Raw genomic sequence first — 6,200 nt, forward strand, 5'->3', positions numbered from 1 at the left:
GCTTTATTGCTTTCATTTAAGCAAATTTTGGGCTACCAAAAGATGATAATTTTAATTTGAAATGAAGGACTACCATCTGTGAATATAGTGGACTCCTTTCCCTTATGTATTATCTACGCAAATAACACCCATTTTATTGTTTGGGGAATGTGATGAAGATAATAAAAGTGAATAGAGACAGGTGCTGATCAAACAGATGTTATTTTAGTCTGATTTCTTCTATCTGTCTCATCAGTGTTCATCAACACAGACATGCATCACTGCTAATATTTTAAGTCTGAGCTAGTCCTACTGGCTTGCATTGTGATTTACTGGGTGAACACAAAGGACTAAATAGACAGAATCAAACTCCAGTGGTTTTCATTACAGATGCTAAGAGGTGAAAAGCAGGGCACGTTACTTTTGTCTCTTGTAACAATCAGCCTTCCATGGATCTCAGCCTTTAATTTTTTGTCTGAACAGATATTTTCAAATGAGTGAAGTGAGAGGAATGGCTTACAGATATTGAGGAATGTTTTCACAAGCAACTCTGCTCTGCAAAGGCAGTGTTATTGCACAGTCTATATCTGAACTTCTTCAGGTACAGAATAAATTATCTCAATGTAAACTAAGTGGAATGTAGGCTAAAGCTGATTTTAATGCTAAACCAAAACTGTTTTGAATCCATTTCAGTGATATGGTTTAATTAACCAGACCACTTCTTCTAGCCCCATGTACTCAATGCAAATTAATGGCACTTGGAATATCCATTCTCTCAGTGTCTTGCCTGCTGTTTGCTGCCTGTGAATCCTATCTCGCATCCCACACCTTGCACTTGCACAGGTAGTGATTAACTACCTCCAGAAGTCATTTACTCCTAAGTGGCTTCATAATATTTTTCTTCCATGGGAAGCAAATATGGTGAGTGAGCCAGCACAAAACCATTTTCAGAGGTGTCAGCACTACAGTGCCAGAGCATCGTTTCTAATATCTTGTGCTAAAATGTAGAACACAAAAGAAATATTACATTATTTACTTCATACTGTGTCACTTACCTAAGACCCCAGCTGAAGGGTCTGTTTGTATTAGAAATATGCTACTTGTACTAGAAAGTGATGATGGAAGTTTTATGCAGGCACAGAATGCAACTTTTTAAAAAATATGTCATCTAGATAAAACCCTGAGAAATTACACAACTTTCCTGCAGGGAGCATGAGCAGCCAAACCATGTTGAGGCTATGATATGGACTTAGTCACTCTAGTATCCTCTGTAACCAAGAGGGAATGCCATTTAAAAGCTGGATTTTCTGCTTCATGAGATTCTCACATGTAAAACTTCTCTTGCCAGAAGGGAATAAATAAGAAATGGAACTGTTGAAAATCCTTTCAAGTCAAGTTCTGACAAAATCCAGTTTTCTCAGTTCTTACTTGAAGAGCTCTGTCAAAACGTCAGGTTGAGATGAAGCCCTGACAGGTCACTTTGGCAGAGGCTATAGAGAGACCTTTGAAAAGCTGTCTTTGTTTCCATGTGCTCTTAAGCTTTAGTATTCCTGGAGGCCCCCAGCAGGCAGTGCAGCTCTGTCAAACAGGTGCCTTATTCAATCTCTGTAACAAAGATTACTGCCCAAAAGGACCTCACACTAAAAGGCCAATGGGACATAGGAGGTGATGTGAAAAAATGCTGCTGTACGTACTGTGACTGAAATAAGACCTGTCTAGATGCTTTCTTCTACCAACAGCAGTAGGCAGAGGCTCTGCTATACACACATGAGGCCTTGGTAGTTCAAAAAATTGGCAAGATCACCAATGTGGGTGATCTGCAGACAGGCAGCTAAGTCAGGAATGCCACTGCATCACTACCTACAGCAGCAGGGCTCCAGGTTCCTACTAAAAGATACATCAACCTGGCAGCCTCATCAGTGCTAAGGGGAAACTGCTGTTTCCAGTACCATAAAAACAGGAGCTGCAGGTTCATATCCTATGCTTCACATCTGCTGTCAGATCTGAAACCTCAGAGGAGCTGGTGGAGAAACTGAACCTGATGGTAATTCACTACTGGAAACTCTGACCTACTCTAATTTGCCTTTCATAACACCTGGGCTTCTCAAATGGTGGTGCTGTATTGAAAAGTTAATATGCAACTGGTGAATTTTTCAGAAAATTTTGGTTGAAAGATAATAATGCTTTTTTTTGTCCTACTTTGGATCATTTTCCAGATGTGATCCTTGTGGAAAGACAATGTTTTGTCTCTACATTTGGAAGCTTCTTTCTTGAGTAAGTCACAAGCAGTCATCACTTGTATTGTTGAAATGTTTACATTAAGAGTTATTTAAACTGTCTGTTGCAAAGAAAACATGAGAGTGAACTTTAGACTCTCATTCAAACATGAGAATGAACCTTACATTTGAAAAACTGACCTCCTTTTGGTTCATTCTACATCCTGGCCATGACCACCTGTGTGCTTTTCCTGCACTGTGGGTCCCAGGGCTGGCTGAAGTCCTTTGCAGAGGAGAACTCAACTGTTCCCTGTAAGGTTGCGGGTTTTCCCATATATCTGCCTTCAGACTGACCTTAACACCATGTGGGGACAAGGATGGGGCAACTTTGTGAGAGCAGTTTGCTTCTTAATGCCAACTCCACCCATTGGGCAGCTGCTACAAGAAAGAATAGAGTTTAGATCATCAGAATTGCTAAAGAGGGTATAAATTGACTTCTAGGTGCTATACATATTTACCCATTGCACAGTGGATACACAGAATAATTCAAGGCTCACTGGCATCTGATGTTTTCCAAGGACTTACTGAATGGTTCACTTAAGCCAATATGGCATACTTATTATTATTATTATAACTAGTTAAAGTAACAATTAAGGTGGTATTTTATATCTTCTTAACATGTCTGATTTTCATTAAATAAAAAAAACCAAAACAGCCAGTGAAGACAAATCAAGCCATCTGAACAAGGTACATTTTATTAATTTTTTAATGTTTTTTTTCTTGAATAGGAGGGTGGCTTAACTATCTGCTGGAAAGGCAGTCGTAAATCAGTTCACTTCACACCTTGCAGAAGAAGAGAGAAGATGTGTCTCTAGAAGGAAAAGCAATCAACAGAAGGGGTGGAGAAAAAGTATAAATCAGGATGGTTTATGTTTCCTTCCACCTTGTAGATTGCTTTTCCTTCTGTAACCTCCCTCCCTCCTTCTCCCCCTTTCTCTGTCCTTCAGTAAGAATTTAGCTTACCTCCACTACTTTCTCACAACATTTGAATGTGTTATAAAAGCAAAAGCATAGTTTATAGAATGTTCTGAGTGTTGTGCTAAGTCTCTTCATTCTGGACAGGGAAATGCCCATTTCAGGGGAAATTTTTGATCAATAATAACTCACATTGAAATGATGCTTTGCTACTGGTCTACATACCAGTAGCAAAGAGAGCTAGATGATCTTTGTTTCTAAAATGCCTGAATCCCAGCGAGGTGGATGTACTGTGTGTGAGTGCAAGACCACACTGATGGTGTCTTCTGAAGAACTTTGTAGACTTTGTCATGGATGGGATCCTAGTCTAAGCAATAACCAGTGAAAGATTGCATTGCAGATTATAACTGCTAATACCACTTCTCATTGGGACTGGGACAAAAAGTGGGGTCCTACACAAGGACAGCTTCTGTTTTCCTGGGCTGTATGTTCAATTTGTGTCCATTTGGATTAGTGTAGAATCTTCATCCTTTTACAAAGTGTTGAAAAACCTGTTTTGAAGAGAATTGTCACAGAGATTGTATTCTTTCCTTTTTCGCAATCTTCATTTGAAAAGATAATCTTAGTAGGGTTCCAAGTCTTAGTTCTGTCTCTGATTTTTTAACAATGCATGACAGCCGCAATCCTTATGTCTAGTAAAAAATTTAATTTAAATTTTGAGGAGAGAAATGCAACATTCATGCATCTTCCTTGGTGTCAAACTACAATAAAAAACTTTTGCTCTGTCTTCATAATCCTCTCACAAAAAGTAATGTATGATAATTCCACCCAACTATATGTTATTGGCCAGAAATATATGTTGGTGATGCTGTGAGGAGGGATTTGGGCTGCATTAGAGTGCAAAGTTAAGGCCCATAGTGATGGATGAACTTGTGCCAGTACATCTGATAGAAACACAAGATTTGTTTCAGAGGGGTGAGTGCAGTCAATGAAAATAAAAAATGCAGGCTGTGGAAATTTAGAAAGAGGATGTCAGTCAGACTTCTGGTTTCCTGAAAATCATGATTAGGTTTGCCTTGCTCAAATGTGCAATCTACAAATACCTGATAAAATTTTATAAACTTGCAGGTACCACCCAAACAGATACAATACGTTGGATGATAAAGTCTGAAAAGGGAATTCAAACTTCCTGAAGAATGTTTTGTTCTTTAATTCATATAACAGCTTCACTTTTCAGTCCTGTTTATTGAGAACATATTTCACAAAGCTGCTTAGGTGATATCAGGGTTTTATGTTGAAATGTGAACATAGCTGCTGTACGGTGGCCTGATTTACTGAACGTCCATGAAGACAAGCAAAAACAACATCACATTTCATAGATTTTTTTCATGGATTTTTTTTCCTGTGAGGTAATAAAATGATATACAGTGAAGCCAGACACAGGATTGCAGAGTTTTGTCCTTTGTTATAAAGCCTAAAGAGTTCTTTTACTCCAGGGTGAAGATTTCTAGGTGGCTGATGATATTGGTGCAGAATGATGTATTAATCTTTGCTCTTAGAATAGATTTCAAGAGCTCCATCTTGGGAAAATCTGTTAGCTGGCTGTTATCAGTGACAATTGTTTGTGTTTCCTCCAGGGCTTGGCTTTTGGCATTGTCATCCTAATCATGTGGGTTAAATCTCTGAATTTATAGAAACCAATTTGTGCACTTGTGCCCTATTTTATCTTTTCTTCAAGTTCTTAAAACATTTCCAAAAAAGGCTGAATTTAACTTAGAGGGAGGCAAGTGTTTCTATTCTTATTTACACATGGACTAATTAGGACATGAATAGGTTTCTTGATGTATGTTAGGATGGCAGAAGAAGTTTTGACAGAAATAGGGAAAGATTGCGGATAAACAGGAAGAGAACAGTTTCCAAGTTACAGACACCTGAAATACTCATTTCTTTGGCTTTCTCTTGCAGAAAAGAGCAATATGTTTTAGAGAAAATATGGAGGAATACATCACAAATGTTTTTTTTCCATTTGGCACCCATAACACCCATATGGTTCAATTGATTTTTTAACTTTTTAAAATTTATATTGAAAAAATAAGTTACACTAGATGATAGTGCATATTTCCATTATGTATTTAATTGTTAAAAAGTTTCATGATTAATTGTGTGGGTTTTTATAAAAATATTTAACCCTTTCTATCAAAGAACTTATGCAGCTAAGTACAGAGAAAGAGACACCAGAGAGCAAAGGAATATTTTATTTTATTTTTGCTTTATATGCTTTCAGAGATAAGAAATAAATTACAGCAAAGTTAACAAAGACCAAGACCCTTTGACATTTGACACAAGAGCCTTTTCTCTTTAATTTGGCATCCTAATAATGCTAGGAATCCCTCCATTCAAGCAAGTCGGTGGCAGATGCTTTATTCTGTCTCTTGTTTCTCCTCTGGGGCTGTACATTAGGTTAAAGTATCACAAATAGCTGCTATTAAAGTGTGAGGCACAGTAGCTATAATTTTTCATGACAGCCAAAGAAAAGTGACATGTTTAGGAAACTGTGTCACTGATGCTAACACTCAAGTCTTCAAGCAAATGTTTAATGACATACTCAACATACAGTGCAAACTCGGCTATCTACCAAACCAAAGGTTACTACCAGAGAACTATAAATATTCAGAAATGTCACTAAACAATAAGAGTTATTTTCTTCCTGATCACCGAAGGCAATGTAGAAATTGGACTAATATGTGAACTGGGGGAAAAAAAGAGGCTTTTTACATATAGAATTATTTTAGTTTGGCTGCTGTAAATACTCTGCTTTAGCATATCTACCATCTGTGGAGATGTGCAGAAGCATGGCTTTCCTATTTTGATTTGATTCAAGAAGTTTTCTGGCATTGAGCATCCAGTTCAACTTTTTATTCTACTCTAAAGGGAAGTAGGAGGTAACTAACACGTATGAATACACCCTCTGAGACTGCAGGGCACAAAGCAAGAAGTCCTTTCTGCGAGCAGGGCAGTGCTACCCATAAC

The 6,200-nt window shown here is 37.8% G+C and overlaps 1 long non-coding RNA gene across 1 annotated transcript; it reads left to right on the forward strand.

Annotated features, from left to right (window-relative positions):
* Window positions 1-1,959: 1,959 nt before the first annotated feature.
* LOC135457686 (uncharacterized) lies at window positions 1,960-3,964 on the forward strand. The gene is made up of 3 exons (XR_010442754.1): window positions 1,960-2,023; window positions 2,196-2,253; window positions 2,984-3,964. It is a non-coding gene; the product is annotated as an uncharacterized LOC135457686 (long non-coding RNA).
* Window positions 3,965-6,200: the final 2,236 nt, after the last annotated feature.

Source organism: Zonotrichia leucophrys, chromosome 1A (genome assembly GCF_028769735.1).
Source record: "Zonotrichia leucophrys gambelii isolate GWCS_2022_RI chromosome 1A, RI_Zleu_2.0, whole genome shotgun sequence".
NCBI classification, from domain to species: Eukaryota; Metazoa; Chordata; class Aves; order Passeriformes; family Passerellidae; genus Zonotrichia; species Zonotrichia leucophrys.